This window comes from Malaya genurostris, chromosome 3, assembly GCF_030247185.1.
Source record: "Malaya genurostris strain Urasoe2022 chromosome 3, Malgen_1.1, whole genome shotgun sequence".
Classification (NCBI taxonomy): Eukaryota; Metazoa; Arthropoda; class Insecta; order Diptera; family Culicidae; genus Malaya; species Malaya genurostris.
The window spans coordinates 64,662,188-64,683,189 of NC_080572.1; the positions used below are offsets into that span (position 1 = coordinate 64,662,188).

Genomic DNA, 21,002 nt, shown 5'->3' on the forward strand with positions numbered 1-21,002 from the left:
CAAAGGTTCTCAATTAAAGACTGTACCAGAAAGTATGGACGCAACCAAAATCCGCTGCCATTTTGCAATGGTTCAGAATCTGTCAATTTTTATGGCTGCGCCCTGTTGTTTACACTCTTCTCTAACCACTTGTGCAGTTGTTTGTTCGTTTTCATTAGTTTGTTTCTAAATGCGTGGACTTTCAGCGTCGAAAAATTGTGTACAAATGGTGCACATAACGCGGACTGTCACTAAGAAAGATAGCAAAACTGGAAGTAGTAAGTGGAAAAGCCGTGCGAAATGCAATCAGGAAGTTCGATGAGGATAACACCTTTGAGGATAAACCGAAAACGGGTCGAAAAAAAGGTCCTGCTAACCCTCAGTTGGATAAACGTATACTGAAGGCGTTCGAGCAAAAGAAGGAGGTTTCAGTTCGGGATGTGGCCAAAAAAGTGGGCACTTCGAAGTCAAATGTTCTTCGTGCTAAAGAACGTTTGAATCTTCGAACCTATAAGAAGCAGAAACAACCAAAACGTAGTCCGAAACAAGAAGCATCGATCAGGCCGAGGGTTCGAAAACTGTAAAATACGATTCTTGCTGGAAATTTGAACTGCATAATCATGGACGACGAAACCTACGTGAAACTAGATTACAAATCCTTGCCGGGACCACAATATTATACGGTGTGAGAAAGGCAAGTGTTAAACCAGTCCGAGACATCGATTGAAGTCGAAAAATTTGGTAAGATAGCTATGGTCTGGCAAGCAAGGAATCAAGGAATGTTTACAAAAACGACTTCTACCCATGATTCGAAGCCACAAGGATCCTGTTGTCTTCTGGCCAGATCTTGCTTCTTGCCACTATTCGAAATCAACGGTAGAATGGTATACTACCAAAAATGTCACTTTCGTCCCAAAAGACATGAATTCACCAAATTGCCCATAACTTCGACCAATTGAGGAATTTTGGGCATTAACGAAGGCACATCTTAGGAAACATGTTTCGGCAGCCGAAACCATTCAACAGTTCGAAAAAGATTGGAAAAAAGTATCAAAACTTGTCGCCAAGAAGTCTGTACGGTATTTAATGAGGAGCGTTCGCAAGAAGGCGCGCCAGCTAGTCTACAATGGCTAAGTAGCAAATGTTGAGAATAATATTTTGTTGTTGTAGTCTAATATTATCAGTATATCGAATAAAATTTGAATATCTAACACTTGTGAATTATTTACAGCGAAATCAAAGTGCGTCCATACTTTCTGGGAAAGTCTTTAGTTCTGAAGTGATAGAATATATAAAAAGTTGAACTAATCATTGTTTAATATGAAACCTTGAATGTTATTGGTAGATGATCTGAATCAAAGTCACTTTCACGTCTGGGCCACCAGTGAATTAGCTACATTTATTCAAGTTTATATATTCGCAAATAATTTTTGGATACAGAAGAGCTTTCGGAGCACACCTTTTTCACGTGGCACAGGATTTCTGCTACTATTTATTGAATTTACTTAAGGTTAGTTTTAACTATTGAAATGTATTAAAACTATAGGCATTAGTCTGCTTCTTATTTGCATATAAAACCTTAGTTGGAATAGTAATTCGTTACGGATTCCGGTGACAACGACTCGCTACTTTCCTCAGGAAACACGTGAGAAGACAAGAGAAACAAAGTATGTAAGCATATTGGCATAAAATGAAGTCTATGTTCCAAATAAACCGTTATTACAACTTTAAGCTGTCGCTAATGAAAAAACCTGTTTTCATCCACCTAGTGGTGTAATGATGCCTTTCTCATATCAATCATACTATTATATATAATACTGTGGTAGTCTTCAAAATAATTTTCTTCGGTTCTTAAAAGAATAACCGAAATCGGTTTGTTTGATCGTCTACTGATAAAAACTATCAATTGGAAAAGATTTGAGGTCGATTTAGAAAACTCTAGGGTTTTTCGCCCTGTTCAGTGATGGTATACAATTTTTAACACACTTTTCCTTATATTTCCGGATCCGGAAGTCGGATCCAGATGAAATTCAGGAATTACGTACGGGACCACAGGACCTTTCATTTGAACCTAAATTTGTGAAAATCGGTCGCGCCCTCTATGAGAAAAGCTAGAAAACATATTTTCATTTTTTTGCACATTTTACCCCATAATTCCGGAACCGGAAATCGGATCCAAACAATATTTAGGAATTTTGTATGGGACTACAAGACCTTTCATTTGAATCTAAGTTTGTGAAAATCGGTTCAGCCATCTCCGAGAAAAGTTAGTGCAAAAAAACGTTACATACACACATACGCACATACACACACATACACACACATACACACACATACACACAGACATTTTGCGAGTCACAGACGAACTGAGTCGAATGGTATATGACACTCGGCCCTCCGGGCCTCGGTTCAAAAGTCGGTTTTCACAGTGATTACATAACCTTTCTATATGAGAAAGGCAAAAAATGATCAAGAAACAATTATAGACAAAATTAAATTTATATAAAGCGTTACATTATCGTTTCATAGCCTCGATTTATAAACTAAAGCAGGGTTCGTAAATCGTAAATGTATATTGTGCAAAAATGAACATGTTCGGAGATTCTGGTAAAACACATCGGGTGGTTTAGTTGGCATAACGACTTCCCCGGATAGAAAAAGTGACAGGTTCAAGTCCGGTCTCTGTTACATTTTTTTTTTGCAAATTTTCATCTCTGATATTCTTTTCGTCAGTCCTTTTTCAATCTGTTTTTTTCTTTAGGTGCTGATACGAGAGTTGTTACTTATGTATTTAGCCTAAAAACGAAAACAGTATTATATGCAGTTGGAAACGGTATTACAGTTTTTCAAAAAAAATCCCCTAGATGATCAATACACCTTTGCATACGCTTGAACCAATTTTCATAACATTTGTTTTTTACTCTTCTTGAGGTACCCCCGAAACATGATTTCTGAACGCTTCAACAGCTCCTTCAGGAGTATTGAACCGTTCTCTACGCAGTCTGGACTATACCAAACCCATTCGACGTTTTGGATGCTCAAATATTCGGTTGTTTGAGCCGATAAGTTGCATTATCGTGACGAAGAATAATTTTGCGTCTTGCGTGTCAATAAAACTATTTCCTTATTTCACGAAATACACCTGGCAAACAAATGGTGGTATACTAATCAGAATTGACGGTTTTACGGTCCTTTATAGTAATGGTGGCGATAAAGACTGTCCCAGAAAGTATGGACGCACTTTGATTTCGCTGTAAATAATTCACAAGTGTTAGATATTCAAATTTTATTCGATATACTGATAATAGTAGACTACAATAAGAGAATATTATTCACAACATTTGCTACTTAGCCATTGTAGACTAGCTGGCGCACCTTCTTGCGAACGTTCCTCATTAAATTCCGTACAGATTTCTTGGGGACAAGTTTTGACACTTTTTTCCAATCTTTTTCGAACTGTTGAATGGTTTCGGCTGCCGAGACATGTTTCCTAGAATGTGACTTCGTTAATGCCCAAAATTCCTCAATTGGTCGAAGTTGTGGGAAATTTAGTGCATTCATGTCTTTTGGGACGAAAGTGACAGTTTTGGTAGTATACCATTCTTCCGTTGATTTCGAGTAGTGGCAAGAAGCAAGATCTAGCCGAATCGTAGACAATCGGTTCAATCGGGAGCGGGTCATATCGCCGAAAGCCATTTCGCCGAAAGTCGTTTCGCCGAATAGGTCATTTCGCCGAAAGTCGTTTCGCCGAAAGGGTCATTTCGCCTAAAGAATCATTTCGCCGAAAGGGTCATCTCGCCGAAAGGGTCATCTCGCCGAAAGGGTCATTTTGCCGAAAGGGTAATTTCGCCGTAAGGGTCATATCTCCTGCATGTTATGTCTCCTGTACAATTGATGTGGCGCAGCCACATAACCGAAGCCAAGATGCGGCGGCCTCTTGCATACAAACCTGTAACCGCCTCGTTTGCCCGGTCTACTCAAAGCTAGATTTCTTTGCTTTAGTTAGGTCCGAACGAGCGGTAGCGAGGTCGGACAGCACATGAACTAAAACGATGTGGCGTAGCCGCATTAGTATTTTTTCATTTTCACTTAATAAACGGAAAATACCATCTACATTTGCCTGGTAGATACACCTATGCAATTGCTTTGATGCTTACTAGCTAATAGTCAACAAGTTTTCTACTAGGGAACTTACTTAGGGAACTACTTTCTGAGGTTCATGAATCAATCTTTATTCAAGAGTACAACAATCAATCATTATTCAAGAAGTACAATGGTAAGTTAACAAAACAGGCGTTAACGCTATCATCTTTCGTTTGTCTTTAATTTAAATCAATTCTAATTACGATTTCAAGACGATTTCAGGATTCGGCGAAATGACCTCGACGAAATGGCTTTCGGCGAAATGGCATTCGGCGAAGTGACCTATTCGGCGAAATGTCATTCGGCGAAATAACCCTTTCGGCGAAATGACTTTCGGCGAAACGGCTTTCGGCGAAATGACCCTGATCCCCTTGTGGCTTCGAATCATGGGTAGAAGTCGTTTTTGTAAACATTCATTGATGTATATTTCGCTGTTCATTGAAGCAGTGGTGTTTAAGGGTTTCGAAATTTTACCTCAGCTATAAATTGCTTGCCAGACCATAGCTTTCTTACCAAATTCAATCGATGTCTCGGACTGGTTTAACACTTACCCTTCTCGCACCGTATAATAATGTGGTCCCGGCAAGGATTTGTAATCGAGTTTCGCGTAGGTTTCGTCGTCCATGATTATGCAGTTCAAATTTCCAGCAAGAATCGTATTGTACAGCTTTCGGACCCTCGGCCTGATCGATGCTTCTTGTTTCGGACTACGTTTTGGTTATTTCTGATTTCTGGTTCGAAGATTCAAACGTTCTTCAGCACGAAGAACATTTGACTTCGAAGTGCCCAATTTTTTGGTCACATCCCGAACTGAAACCTCCTTCTTTTGCTCCAACGCCTTCAGTATACGTTTATCCAACTGAGGGTTAGCAGGACCTTTTTTCGACCCGTTTTCGGTTTAAGCATCCTCAAAGGTGTTATCCTCACCGAACTTCCTGATTGCATTTCGTACGGCTTTTATACTTACTCCTTCCATTTTCGCTATCTTTCTCAGTGACAGTCCGCGTTCTGTGCACCATTTGTACACAATTTTTCGACATTGTTATGCTGAAAGTCCACGCATTTTGAATCAAACTAATGAAAACGAATAAACAACTGCACAAGTGGTTAGAGAAGAGTGTAAACAACAGGACGCAGCCATAAAAATTGACAGATTCTGAACCATTGCGAAATGGCAGCGGTTTTTGGTTGCGTCCATACTTTCTGGGACAGTCTTTAGGGATTTAATGCCACCTAGTGTTGTAATAAACCACGATGTAGTGAATGTTGAGGAATCCATGTGACTAATTCATACATAAGTTCTATTCTGAATGTCCATATACTGCGAAAAAGATTGTTCCAAACTGAGCTAAAAAATTAGTTCTAAATAAACAATATATGCTTTTCTGTTATTTGGAACGTTCTTCATTTGACTCATCACCAACACAGAATTTCTGTTATTATTATTATTATTATTTTGTTTAAGGTTCTAACGTTAAGGTCATTCACCTCTTCGGGCCAGAAAAGCTTTCCGACCCTATGCACGGGATTGGGGATCGAACCCAGGTGGGCTGCGTGAAAAGCATAGACTTACCCATCATTCAAATTTATTTTTATTGTGTACGTACAGAGTTTATTTTCCGATTCAGTTTTATTTACCAGCAATCAATATATTTAGAAAATATTTTATATCACATTATTTCTATCAATTGAGAACTTTCCACTACTACTATACTAACTGTTCGTACCCCTTTATCTCCTATCCACTTTATTTCCAGTCATTCTACGCCTCCCGGTTCAGATAGGTGGTGCGAACGTGACTGTGTCGTTTCGTGGAAGTCCAGGTATGCAAACATCCTCTCACACAAACTTAGCTATACAACTGGCAATGAGACATTCCAACACGCCATCACCGATGAGTTCGAGTGAATAACGTGTGTGGGGTCTGTTGGTAAACATCTTCCAGGCTGACGCGGCTATAATACTAACAACTGCAAAAACAACAATAATAACAGTAACAGAAGGGATACCAAAAGAAAGAAGAGGAAATACCGACGCCTCGTTCCTATGATGGTCTGTACAATTTGAAACCTCTTCATTTGACGGGCTCTGCTGATTCGACCGAATATGACCCCCTTCTGGAGTTCGCCATTGTCCGGTACCTCCCGGGGAAAAACCTTTGGACCGGGTTGATCAACGAAAATGTTCGCAATGATTTGTTGTTATTTCAATCCACGTTCCCTCCTGGACTTCTGTTTCTGTGGCTCTATGTGTATTGGTACCTACTTATTTGCATTTCAATTCTTTCGTCCGATTCTTGGTGTTGAATGAACTCAGACTTGGCGTTGGGCGTGCGAAAATGCTGAGCTAAGAACGTTGACCGTGTTTTTTTCGGAGCTCGGCCCGGAATGTGGTTGTTGTTGTTTTTATGGATTTGAGTTTTTCGTTGTTGTTGTTGTTGTTGAATGTTGATGAAAGGTGTTTGAACGAGGTAATTGAATGTCTATACAAGCAGCTCGCGAGTCGACTGTTGAATTGGAGATTCATGATCGGATCAGTTTTATCGCACTACATTGCACTGGCCACAGTTTGTGTAGAGTCTTTTAGCGCGTTGTTTTCATTTATCGAATAACAATCAATCTTATATGTAGAAACGTGGAATGGTTCGAACCACTTCTCCAGAAACATCTGCGTTCCAAATTCTTTCCGTGACCTCCTGTCCCGTCATTTAGTCTGGCCCATTTCCGGTTGCTGCTTTCGAGCAACTACGAAGATCAGAGTAGGCCTAATTTGTGACACACGAACGCAATCAGGCTATGCAAGGCAAACTATGTACATATAATAAATCTAGAGACCAGAAAGGAAAGGAAGTTTATATAAGAAACAGATTGGTAAACAGCTGTTTGTCGTCGCAGAAAGCGTCTCGGATGAAAGTTGACAACGGTCGCTACTTTTAACGGAACTCTATAGGTTTCCCACTTTCTTCGTCTCGTCACCCTTCCTTGCATCCGTTTGGCCCGAATAAAGTGTATCGGAAAGAGAAAAAAAACAAATCCATCCACTTGGTGCCGTCCCCGTCCGCCGCATACCCCCGCGCCCAATGCACTGATGTTGTGAATGTTGAAGATTTGCCCAAAAATAAAAGCGTAAAAAAAACACTACGCCACGAACAAGAAATTACGCGCTCTGTTATTATTCATCATTTCGGCCAATAAACCGTTTGAATCATGAAGCAGACAATGACGATGACTGTGGCAGCTGAATGGCGTATCGCATTTTATCTGCGTCGCTCGTTATTTCGAGCAAGGTCCGCGTTACTCTTTCGGCACAAGGAAGCAATTGGTAACGAGATTTTTAGTTTTTTGGTTTTGATTTTGAAAATTACTTCGACATTCAAAAATCATAATCTCTATTGTCGCAAAAGAGCTGCCAATTTTTAACCAAAAATTTGAGAGTTTTGCCTTTCTCTGTAGAAAGGTATTAGAATTGCTGGAAAACCCGACTATCGAATGTATATTAGGGTACCAATGTTTCGTGATCACCTCTAATTTCGTAAAGCGGAAGAGCTGAAAAGTTTAAGCACATTAAAAAAAGTCCCCATGCAAACTTTGAGCTAAATCGGATATGGGTAAAGCAGTGGCGTCTCGTGACAAAATTGACTAGTTGTGCACTGCTTAGAGCTTTATTAAACAAAAAATCTCAGAGCTGAACTGAATAATTCTTTCTCTTCTTAAATCTGTACAGTAACTCATGTGCACGGAAAAGACACTAACTCAGAGACAACAGATACTTGAAATTTTATGTCTGATGTTTATGTTTATTTTTTCGATCTTGAAAAATCACCTTAGGGGGAGTACGAGATTTCCGAAATTGAAATTTTTTTTATGCCAAACGTTTTAGAATTGCATGTAACGTCGAGATTTAGTGTCATCTAAAAAAATTGTTTTTCGAATCGACTTTTTGGGAATTTTGAAATATTTTGTAAGTCGCAGTAAGTCGATTATTCAAAAAAAATTTTCAAGATGACACTAAATCTCGACGTTTCATGTAAGACTTGGCATCAAAAATTTTTTTTAGATTTCGGAAGTTTCATTTGGTGATTTTTCAAGATCTATGAAAATCACACTAAGTGGACTAAGAAGGGTTTTTGCCTTTCTCTATAGAAAGGTATTAGAATTGCTGGAAAACCGACTTTTGAACGGAGCCTCGGAGACCCATAGTGTTATATACCATTCGACTCAGTTCGACGAGATTGAAAAATGTCTGTATGTGTGTGTGTGTATGTGCACTTTTCGAAGATATTTATACGCGCTCAATTTTCTCGGAGATGGCTGAACCGCCTTTTACAAACTTATGCTGGTTTGAAAGCAACTGATCAAGTTCAAAGATCAAATGGCTGTGACTTTTGGTTCCGGAGATTTGATTGTATAAGTGATGTAACCGACAAAACACGTTGTTTTTACCGCTCTAATGTATATAAGGGTGCCAATATTTTGGGATCACCTCTAATTTCGTAAAGCGCTATTGTTCAGAAGTTTAAGCAGTCCTCATGCAAAATTTGAGCTAAATCGGACATGGGTAAGGGGTGCTCGAAAATTTTTTTTGATGCCAAAAATCTTAGAATTGCATGAAACGTCAAGATTTAGTGTTATCTAAAAAATTTTTTTTTTTTGAAAAAATCGACTTTCTGGGACTTGAAATTTTGATATTTTTACTCCCAGTCAAAGAAAGTCGATATTTAGAAGAAAAAAAATTTTACAAGATAACACTAAATCTCAACGTTTCATGCAAGACTTTTGGCATCAAAAATTTTTTTTTCGATTTCGGAAATTTCATGAGTTTTAATACAATAGAACTAGCTTTTTGTTTACTTATAGCCGCAAAATAATTTCGAATCACTTGTCCACTTGCTACCAAGCTTTTTCGTATCAATTTTCATATCACTTGTCTAGTTTCTACCACATAAAGGGTGATTTTTTAAGTGGTATAGGATTTGATTGAAAAAAAAAACACACAAAAAATTAGAAAATTTATGACATCTTTATTGGAATCGATAGAACGATCAATGTTATTTAGTGTTTAAAAATCGTTAAATCTTAAGATCCTTGGCGACCAATTGACGTGAGATAAAATGTTAACCGAAGGCGGCTCTCAATTTGATCATTGTTTCGCGTGCCGTGTGGGATGTGGCACCGTTTTGTTGAAATCACATGACAGGCATATCTAATTCTTCCCTTTTGGGCGAAAACATCGTCAATCATCACACGGTAGCGCTCGCCACTCACAGTAACGTTTCGCCCATCGTCGCCATTGAAGAAGTACGGTCCGATGATGGAACCGACCCATAATCCACACTAAACAGTGACTTTTTTGACATGCATTGGTAGCTCTAGCAATGCTTTTGCTTGTTCTTCACTCCAGATGTGGTAATTTTGCTTGTTGACGTATCCATTCAACCGGAAATGAGTTACGCAGCTGAAAAGAATTTTCTTAATCTATTAACCGAGCATGCATTTTGATAGTAAAGTTCAATAATTTGCAAGCGTTTTTCGTTCGTTAAAGACTGTCCCAGAAAGTAGGGATGCACTTTGATTTCGCTGTATATAATTCACAAGTGTTAAATATTCAAATTTTATTCGATATACTGATAATATTAGACTACAACAACAGAATATTATTCTCAACATTTGCTACTTAGCCATTGGCGCACCTTCACGTTCCTCATTAAATTCCGTACAGATTTCTTGGCGACAAGCTTTGACACTTTTTCCAATCTATTTCGAACTGTTGAATGGTTTCGGCTGCCGAGACATGTTTCATAAGATGTGCCTTCGTTAATGCCCAAAATTTCTCAATTGGTCGAAGTTGTGGGCAATTTAGTGGATTCATGTCTTTTGGGATGAAAGTGACATTTTTGGTAGTATACCATTCTACCGTTGATTTCGAGTAGTGGCAAGAAGCAAGATCTGGCCAGAAGACTGACCTTGTGGCTTCGAATCATTCCTTGATGTATAGTTCACTGTTCATTGAAGCAGTGGTGATAAAGGGTTTCGAAATCTTACCGCAGCCACAAATTGCTTGCCAGACCATAGCTTTCTTACCAAATTTTTCGACTTCAATCGATGTCTCGGACTGGTTTAACACTTACCCTTCTCGCATTGTATAATATTGTGGTCCCGGCAAGGGTTTGTTATCGAGTTTCACGTAGGTTTCGTCGTCCATGATTATGCAGTTCAAATTTCCAGCAAGAATCGTATTGTACAGCTTTCGAACCCTTGGCCTGATCGATGCTTCTTGTTTCGGACTATGTTGTGGTTGTTTCTGCTTCTATAGGTTCGAAGATTCAAACGTTCTTTAGCACGAAAAACACTTGACTTCGAAGTGCCCACTTTTTTGGCCACATCCCGAACTGAAACCTCCTTCTTTTGCTCGAACGCCCTCAGTATACGTTTATCCAACTGAGGATTAACAGGACCTTTTTTTCGACCCGTTTTCGGTTTATCCTCAAAGGTCAAACTATCCTCACCGAACTTCCTGATTGCCTTTCGCACGGCTATCTTTCTCAGTGACAGTCCGCGTTCTGTGCATCATTTGCACACAATTTTTCGACGTTGTTCTGCTTAAAGTCCACGCATTTCGAAACAAACCAATGAAAAGGAAAAAACAACTGCACAAGTGCACAAGAGAAGAATGTAAACAACAGAACGCAGCCATAAAAATTGACCGATTCTGAACCATTGCGAAATGGCAGCGGTTTTTGGTTGCGTCCATACTTTCGGGAACAGTCTTCAGTCGATTCATGAATCAATTATAGACCAAACTGAGCAAGTTTTAATATGACACAAGGCACGATTCAAGCGTGGTCTGCCAAAAACAGTGTTGCCAAAAAGATACCAGCAAAAAATCACCCTGTATAAACCAAAAAAAACCGAAGCATTCGTTAGATCCATTTGGTTTACAGTTTTCGGTAGCTGTTTGACAATTCAGCAATTAATGCTTCACAAATTATCAACAACTTTTCAAGAGTAGAACTCCGGGATATCAGTTCCTTGGAATACTCAGCGATTCTTTACTTTTGGTGTATTGGGACTGAATATAATATCAAAAATTTTGCTATAATTTTGCTACTATGTGCATCTGGAAATCTGCATTCAAGTTGAAAAAGCGGTTTCGAAAGACTCGACGCAAGAGATTGCTTACTGTTTTTTTGTGTCTGTAAAAAATTGAAAAGGTTATGCCAATGTAAAGATTGTCCCAGAAAGTATGGACCCACTTTTATTTCGCTGTAAATAATTCACAAGTGTTAGATATTCCAATTTTATTCAATATACTGATAATATTAGACTACAACAACAGAATATTATTCTCAACATTTGCTACTTAGCCATTGTAGACTACCTGGCGCACCTTCTTGCGAACGTTCCTCATTAAATTACTTCATGGCGACAAGTTTTGACACTTTTTCCAATCTTTTTCGAACTGTTGAATGGTTTCGGCTGCCGAGACATGTTTCCTAGAATGTGACTTCGTTAATGCCCAAAATTCCTCTATTGGTCCAAGTTGTGGGCAATTTGATGGATTCATGTCTTTTGGGACGAAAGTGACATTTTTGGTAGTATACCATTCTACCGTTGATTTTGAGTAGTGGCAAGAAGCAAGATCTGGCCAGAAGACAACAGGATCCTTGTGGCTTCGAATCATGGGTAAAAGTCGTTTTTGTAAACATTCCTTGATGTATATTTCGCTGTTTATTGAAGCAGTGGTGATGAAGGGTTTCGAAATCTTACCCCAGCCACAAATTGCTTGCCAAATTTTTTGACTTCAATCGATGTCTCGGACTGGTTTAACATTTGCACTTCTCGCACCGTATAATATTGTGGTCCCGGCAAAGATTTGTAATCGAGTTTCACGTAGGTTTCGTCGTCCATGATTATGCAGTTCAAATTTCCAGCAAGAATCGTATTGTACAGCTTTCGAACCCTCGGCCTGATCGATGCTTCTTGTTTCGAACTACGTTTTGGTTATTTCTGTTTCTCATAGGTTCGAAGATTCAAATGTTCTTCAGTACGAAGAACATTTGACTTCGAAGTGCCCACTTTTTTGGCCACATCCCGAACTGAAACCTCCTTCTTTTGCTCGAACGCCTTCAGTATACGTTTATCCAACTGAGGGTTAGCAGGACAACAACAAGCAGCAATGACATATTAATTCCGTTTCTGGGTAGTAATGATATCTTGTATATCTCGTACAAAAAGGGTAAAAGGGTATAGAGGTCATTAGAGAGATGCCTTTTCGTGCAGATGAACAGATTACTGTAGTAGAACTGTAAAGCGAAAAAAACACGTTCGAAAATTCTATTCCGAAAGTGCAGAGTTGAATATTCTGAGAATAAACGAAGAAACTTTCGTAAACTTCTAGAACAACAACAGTGCATAACTCTACAACACGGCTACATCAAGTTATTGTTATCACTCGGTTTGTTTGTTTTTTTTTTTCGTTTAACTGCAATGCGCTCTATTTCCGTATGGCTTCTTTTTTGTGTGCAAATGTATGGTATGTTATTCAACAAATCTGCGTAAAATAGATGCGGAAGAAAATGCCTAACACAATCAACGATGTGAAAAAAAGTTTGGTGACTTGGACATGTCCCAAGTAAGTTGAAGCTCGTTTTTCTCTGTTGAAATTGTAATAAAACCTTCTTTCGGGTAATAGATTTGAAAGAGATAAAGCGTAACTTACGAGCAAGATGGAATCGATTAATAACCAACAAGTCCAACAGTCGAAGCATCGGTTTTGGAAGTACGGCAAATACGTTTATATAAGCAGCAATTGATTTGGCTTTGACTGTGTGAGACGTGTGTTTGTCACAGCAGTTAAGTTCCATTTAAGACATTAAGTATCAGGTCAACCAGTCTCCTGCACGGACCTGTATTGGGGCACAGAAATTCGCATGTACAATTTTGGACGAAGGTGCTTCATCCGGCAAGCATTTAGATCGTTCAACTGCTAATGAATATATGTATATGTTATCTAAAGTAGAAAAAGTTCAATGTAATTAAAAGTAGTATTTCATCCGGGCGATCGTGGCATTTTTCTTCGAAAACACCCGTCGCTTGCATGCCACGGTTATCAGCTACAGATGCATCACGAGTTCCGTTTGTTTATTTTTTTTCCCCTCGAATGGCGTTTCTTACTTGGGAACCGGCCAAAGTCGAATCTGCGGCTGTCGTCGTCTGTCTGAGCCGAATCGTGCAGTTATTGAGGTCTGTTTGGTGGTGTTAGTTTACTCACTGGTTTTATACTTATGGTATGTGGTTTTGTTCCACTCTCTGAATTCTCAAGTGTTTACAGTTTTTGTTAACTGTTGGCGTGAAGGTTTTTCTTTTCATCGCTTATTGCATGCTGCATTCGTTTTTTTCTTTTTTCTAGATATAAGCATTTGCCTGAGACATACTCACCATTCACGCGGTTTGTTTACGTTTTTTTAAATCATTTTTCCTTCATGAGGATGAGTATTGGAATCGTCTCGAAATCTTCAAGTTGTTTATTCATTCAAGCTTCCAGTTTTGTGTTGCACTTACAACACTTACACCGAAATCATATGTTCAAGCAAGACTTACAGTCAGTTAAGACGAATGCTAAACGAATGCTGCTAGCTTGCCTTGCATTTGATTTGCGTCACAAACTGCAATGAATAATTTTCGCATCCGTCGGCGCCTTGAAAATATGCGGTCAGCTTTGGTCGCGCGCTGGCTTCGGAGTGGGTGATTGGAGACGGGGTGGTGGTTGTTAGTAAATAAACATTCGTTTGTTTACGGTTTCTCCATCGTGAAACCATCGTGGTACAGAGCAGCCAGTACAGCCTCGGCGGATCGACTGCGGTGGCGGTGAACGTGGCTTATGTATAAGCCGTTCACCTTTTTAACTGTTATTTGAAGCTGCAGCAGTGCAACTACCACGCGTCATGTCGCCACCACGCACTCACAGACCAAGAGATGTACTACCTAGTAGGCATAGCGAACCAGCGGTGAGATAAAGCCATTAGCAAACAATGGTCGGTCAGGCACAAAAAGGAAAACTGTTTTCGTTTTTGCTCTCCATCGCCTTATTGAACCGGTACCAACAGTGAAAAACGACAGTAGGAAGAAAATGATTCGTCGAAAGTGTTGAAAGCGGTACGAATTAGCATCTCCACACTGTACAGCAGTGATCGGTTTGAGTGATCGTGACGTTTCAAAGAGGGAGCTGGTATGCAAAACACCAGCCGATCCTTTGTTCTGTCGGAAACGATTAACCGTTGTAAACCGATGGAAATTGTTTACGTGATACGATTTCGCTAGAGTACTTTTTGAAAACCTGCAAAGCATTAACCTAGAAATTAGTATTGCCCGTAACAGCGTCTGGAAGCGCGGTGAGCTGCGCATTCTTGATGGCGATGTTTGTTGTTTACGTTTTTCTTTCAAGGGTTGAAAAAATCGGGGCAAATGGAAAATATCAATGTACCACTTAACATTGCGTTCATTGCCAGTAATTTACTGCTTCTGCTTTCATTTGATTTCAAGCGATGATTGTTAAAATTTATGTAGGAATATGAATAAATAAACCCGTACCAGTTATGATCAACGACCGAGACGAAAATCTGTTCAAAGCCGGTGAAACATATTAAGCCCAGGTGGGTAATAATTCGTACCGGGAAGAACGACTCACTATTTTGAAGTATTATTTAGTCGATTTTTAAATAATATTTTGTTTCGATATAACTTTGCATGAGACGCGTAAATTCGAAGCTTGAAGCATTTTCGATATTTTGTTGTAAAACAAAATTGCGCATTTAAGGGTTAAATACAATATCAAACTACAAAATTTCTGCCAATATTTGTTCGGTATATTAAGTCAGTTGTGTTTGCAAATTTACGAAATTATTTCTTTGAGAATTTCGGTTACTCTGATCGTTTAGTTGGTTGGGGTTGATGGTGAAAGATGTCTCGCATGAATCGAAATCAAAGTCTTGGCATTACATTCCCCTTCTATGGAATTTGGCCTTCCTGTTTCAACAGACTTCGCAGCCGATTCTTCCACGTCGGGGCTCGAACATATGACAACTGGCTTATAAGACCAGCGCCGTATGCATTGAACCGCAAACCCGGGCGAATCGAACGGTGAACAAAACAAATCCAGCCGCTGTTGTGCACAGCACATTGTTAAAAAAAGTCCCGGGACCGACTGAGATGACGTTTGTAATGTCAAACTATCATCATCGTTCAGAAACAAGTGTCAAATAAAAAAAAACATTGATAAAACATTGCTTCCTATAAGGAAAAACCGGGCAAGTCCAGCAATAGTTTAAGAAGCGTTATCCGCTCTCAGATTAGAAACAAAGATTTGTGGTATACTGATTTTAACGTTTTTTTTTTTTTTAATGTGAGCAAGTTTTGATAATTGTTATGGATGAACACAAAATCAAAGTCCGACTGAACTGGAAGTGCTGTTATGATCGTATGCGAAAATCTGGGCATGAAAAAGATCTTTTCCGAATAGGTGCCTCGTTCGCTCACAATACATCAAAAGCAACAACGCATCAACAATCCAGCTGGTCGGCACAGTTTAGTCGCAATAAAAAAGGATTTCTTGCGTTGGTATGAAACAGTGGACGAAACATGGATCTATCTTTTTTCTCCGGAGTTGCTTCAACATTTAGACGGGGAAAACGCAACAGGTAGCTGCAACAAGTATGGCGTCAGTTTTTAGATGCTCGAGATATAATTAACGTCGACTATCTTGAAAAGGAAGTACCAACAAAAGTTTTTAGTTACTAATGCGTTAGGAGTTATTAATGCCTAATCGTAAAAAACGGCCTTGTTAGTTCCTGAACTTTTTGGACGATGTGGAAGCAACCTTCTCTACGGCAGTATCGAAACGCACAGAGTGCAAGTCGATTCGACACTGAATTTGGTTTTCTGTGAGTAATTTTCTCAAATGCGAACGCATTCATTGAAGAGCAGAAATCAGAAATGTAGATGTTCAAAACATAACCACTGTCTATATGGTTTTACTTCTATATTTTGAATTTGTACCCCGGTATAGAAAACAAAGGCGCAATCCTACTTCAAAAGATTTTGAGTGATTTCATTTATGTGAAGATAAAGAATGGAAAGGCGAGATGTGACATGGTTGATTTTATCAAGCTAAAATCTTTTACTAACTTAACTTTCGCAAGAGGAGTTCAACTTAAGCATCTCATCAATGCAAATCACTCGAGTCTCTGGTATGCCGGAAAGTTCCGATAAAGGTCTTTTACCACTTACTATTAGAACCGTCAAAAGAATAGTTATCAGAAGTTGTTACTTCCTACTTGCGGCTGCATTCTCGTACACAATTATTTCTTAACTGTCTCTAATAGTGAAAAACTAAAAATAGCATGATGGGTTTCCATCAGGTAGCGGTGAGTGCAGCGCTACTGAATACCGCTTACTAAACAACCAGAACGCTGTGACTCTGGGGGCAATAATTTTCTGTTTTCAAGAAATGTTGCAAATAAATGCCACGTTATTACATCGAAACACTTATTATTGTATTTGATGTTCAGTACGTCTAATTATTTATGATTATATGATGCAACATTGCTGAAATTAATGTTAGTGCGATTCCTTCTCCATGTCCGGTCGAACGAAAAATTCAATGTTACCAAACTGAGGATCGCTTAATTTTTATTGAGTGGAAGTTTTCCTAACGATCATAGGTCCAACTACTAACAAAAATAATATACGCAATCATGCACATCCTTCTCACCAAAACTTGTGTCTTGATTTCCCAATTAAATCTTGAGGACAGTGGGTCGCGTAATGACCCACCCCGTAATTTTGTGAATATCACAAGCATAACAATTAGGACATAGCATAACATAGGACTCGACTATTTTTTTTTGTCCTTTTCAAATGACAGTCTAGATCAATTTTGGAAAAACATAGTATGCAAAGTGGCTTTTTGTGACGAAGTCTACATGTCAAGAAAAGCTGGTTCGTAAACTTTTTCAGTTTGTGATATTCTGATGAATCTCTCTGTGATGTAATGAATAATATGAGAAAGCCATCATCGCACAAATGAGTGTTTGAATCGACAACTTGTCTCTCTCAATTCCCTTTGCGTATATGTGCTTAGGAACCTTGTTGAGTCGAATTTATTTCACTCCTCTCCTCTCATATTTCTGAACGCTACCAGCTAATTAAAGCGGATAAAATGGCGGACGCATTGAAACTGACTGTGGTTCACAGAAAAGTAGAAGGCTTAATATTTTATCGCGACAACATATATGTTTTCATGTGCTAATAGTATCTAAACTAAATTTCGTAGACTTCTTCACAGTAGATTTACGATATAAGCCTTGAAAGTCGAAATATTAGGTTAAGAGGTATGCCATTCTAAGCGTTGCAGTTTTCAGCAGCTCAATAAATTATTCTGAAAATTTCATAGAAGATTCTCAACAAAATTTAAAAGACAATGTCTGGTGGATTTTTCGATACTCATTACAGTTTCAAATAAAAATTGATAAGAAGCGAGAACGTATTCAAATATAAACTGTTTGATCTCGCAAAAAAACGCACAGTTGTGCTTATATATGCCATGAGAAACACAACTAATGCAGATTTTTTTTTGCATTACCCAATGGAAAGACAGACTGATAAAATGAAGACAGTGAAATCCTAAATCTGGCAACACAAGTTCTTAGAGACGGTTATAAATCGTTCTGCCAATTTAACTACTGTGGATGTGATGAAACACAACTCAGAAGACTTCCCGGTAGAAAAGAACTTGGTGTTTGATATGATTGTGCACGTTAAGTTAAGTTAAGATTTATCAAACAGATCTCCTACCAAATGAATCTTTCCCTAAATCTTCGGCTGGGCAATGATATGTGAGATTTGGTTGTTTCTGTTGACCTCTATTTCGTTCACTCAATGTTTGCTCGATAGGATCTTGACTCAACATTCTTTGTACCATTTTTATCTACGTTATATTTGAATCTCAAATTAACTGCAAAAAAGCTGAATCGATTGAATATAAACACAAAGATTCTATCTTTCTATTACCGGGTATAACCTCAGGCCTAAGGTGATATTCACTGGAATGCACGTGTTGCATCTTCGAATAATTAGTCAAAAACTAGATCATTTTTCGAAAACCAAAAAAAGGAATAAGACTTTTGAATTATATTTCGCGCGGAAACTTTATTCGTCGAAATTTGTTATTCTAGCTTGGTATGACTATCAGTGATATCTGTGCCAAGTGTCACGCCAAAATATTCATTAGTGTTTAGTATACGTCTGTTTTTCTGAAGTATTAAAAGTGCGATTTTCACAATGAGTGAAATTATTCAACAAAGAAGATCCATTAAATTTTATGTGTGAGTTCAAATTTCTGGTTTCGAAACGTTCAGAATGTTGCAAGAGGCCTTTGGTGATGATTGTATGTCGCGAGCAAATGTTTTCGATTGGTACAAGTTGTTCAAAAAGGGTCGAGAAGGCGTTGACGACGAACCACATCAAGCCAGTCAAAAATCAAGGTAATGTTGACAGTTTTTTTGATTATCGAAGTGTGGTGCACTTCGGATTCCTTGCAACCAGCAAAACTGACAATAAGGAATACTATTTGAGTGTTATCCGTAATTTGCGCGAAGCTATTCGTAGAAAAAGGTAGGAATTATGGACCGAAAACTTCTGGTTTTAGCACCACGAATATACCGTCGCATACTGCATTGATTCTTCGTGATTGTTTTCGCAAAAAAAAAACTACAAGGATCAGCCCCATGGAGTTGTTCGAGCCATTGATGTGGAACAAGTCAACCACCAATATCCCAAATGTATGCAATTATATCTTTGTACATACTTGCTATACGGGTTTCGATACTTGAGCTTCTCTTCGCCAAGCTTGTGATCAAGTTTTGAATGCAAGCAATTATTTTTATAGCGTCAAGTTTCTCTACCATTGTGCGAGTTCGGTTGAAGCGATAAACTTTTTCTCATGATCAATCGAGTTCATCTTATATAAATTCGAAATTAATCTTAAGCACTCAAAATTTACTCTGGGGTAGTTGTCAATTTCTCAGGCGAGACGACATAACATGGAATTTCATCCGAGCTTGCATGACACAAGATCAGAGCATAGGGGAGAGTGGGGTTAGTTGAACCACGGGGATACATGAACCATTAGGGATATTTCTTCACTAACTAAAAACTTTTCTTCGATCATAAGATGTACCGGTAACCCTATCGGTAACCTAACCTTACACATATTTGTGCACGCTTCTGACGCGTGTTGTTACTGTTATTAATTATAAAAGATATTCTCTGCATGAAACTGCACGAATCACGACCTCACTTTATTCTGGAAAATGTTTAATGTGTTCCACCTGTGGTACATAACTGCATAACATTAATTGTTATCGTAAATACATACAAATTCATTCATTTTCACTAAAAGTTTGAAAAGATAAAACATTTCTTGCCGTCTTGAAAACATTTCCAATCTGTTAATGATTTGTGGGGATACATGAACCACTTTGTGTGGGGTTACATGAACCACTTTCGTCAATGCTGCTGGAGGTTTTCTACCACATGCGATGGTATTTCCACGGGATAACTTCATTCCTAAAATGTTGAAAAACAGTGTGCCGAATACACTCGACCTTGCAAATAAAACAGGATGCATGAATGCAGAATAGTTTTTAGAGGTTTTGAATCATTTTATTAAATTTTCGAACGCGTTGAAAACAAATCTGAAATCATTAAATTTCGAAATCCACGTAGCCACCTGTATATTGGCATTTTTGGATTTAGCAAAGAAAAATGGCTTTACAATTTTAACTTTACCACCACACAATAAGATGCAACCATTAGACAGAACCTTATTTACAGTTCATTTAAAACAGCTTACGACCATTCTCTGCATGCAGCACCCATTTACAATTTACGAGGTTGCAGAATGCGTGAATGCTGCGCATGACAATGCAATTAGTCCAACGAATATAAAATCTGCATTTCAAAAGACAGGAATTTTTCCTTTTAATCCACAAACATTTTCTGTATCAGACTTTCTAGGAAGTAAGTTTACCAACAGAAGCTTTAGCACCTCATGCTCTCTAACATTGACAATATTCCGTTGGCATCCATAGTGCCAAAAAAGGCAATAGAATGCTAAATAAATGTGAATTTCTACAAGGACAATCTCCAGAAAACATACGAGGGTTTCCAATGGCTAAACCAAGAGAGTATAAAACTCGAGGAAAAAGTATTCTCAAACAAAAGCAGACAAAGTCATTTCATACGTTATACTAAATAAATCTGATATTTATTTTTTATTTTTTTTAAAAAAGAGACATGTTCAAAAATATAAGAAAAAAATTTTCATATAGTTCTACATATTTTTATTCTTTCCTTAAAAGTGGTTCAATTATCCCCATGGGGTGGTTCAAGTATCCCCATGTATGGGGATACTTGAACCATCTGACATAATATTGTAAAAAGCTGCTATTTATGTCAAAAAGCGAATTTACATTTATTGATTACATTGAATATCGAAAAGAAAGGTTTGTTTTGATTAACCGTAGGTGAAACATATTTTACCCCAAATAGTTTAAAAGATATATCAATTAACAAAAAAAAAGTGCTTCAAGTAGCCCCACTCTCCCCTACCAATTCAAGCTTCAAATCGTTTTATGGCACTTTCTGTCTTGCTGTCTAGCAACAACCTACCTCTAGCATGTTACGCGTAGGAGTGAAACGTTAGCTATAAGCTCGCTTCTGTTTATAGATTTGCGTGCTTCCAACAGCTTCGCTTTTGCATCTATTGGCCAATCAGAGCGATGCTTTCCCTCTGATATATCGCTAACTCCTTCAGAACCGTCG

General features: G+C 38.4%; 1 protein-coding gene across 3 annotated transcripts in view; it reads left to right on the forward strand.

Annotated features, from left to right (window-relative positions):
• Positions 1–21,002, forward strand: part of LOC131437754 (xaa-Pro dipeptidase) — a 286,503-nt gene that overhangs the window by 55,699 nt on the left and 209,802 nt on the right. For 2 of the 3 annotated variants that reach the window (XM_058607311.1, XM_058607310.1), the window contains exon 2: positions 5,880–5,945. The exons of the other annotated variant lie outside the window; for it this stretch is intronic. The gene's annotated coding sequence lies outside the window, so the exon portion shown is untranslated. The remainder of the gene's footprint in view (positions 1–5,879; positions 5,946–21,002) is intronic. 3 annotated transcript variants of the gene reach the window in all.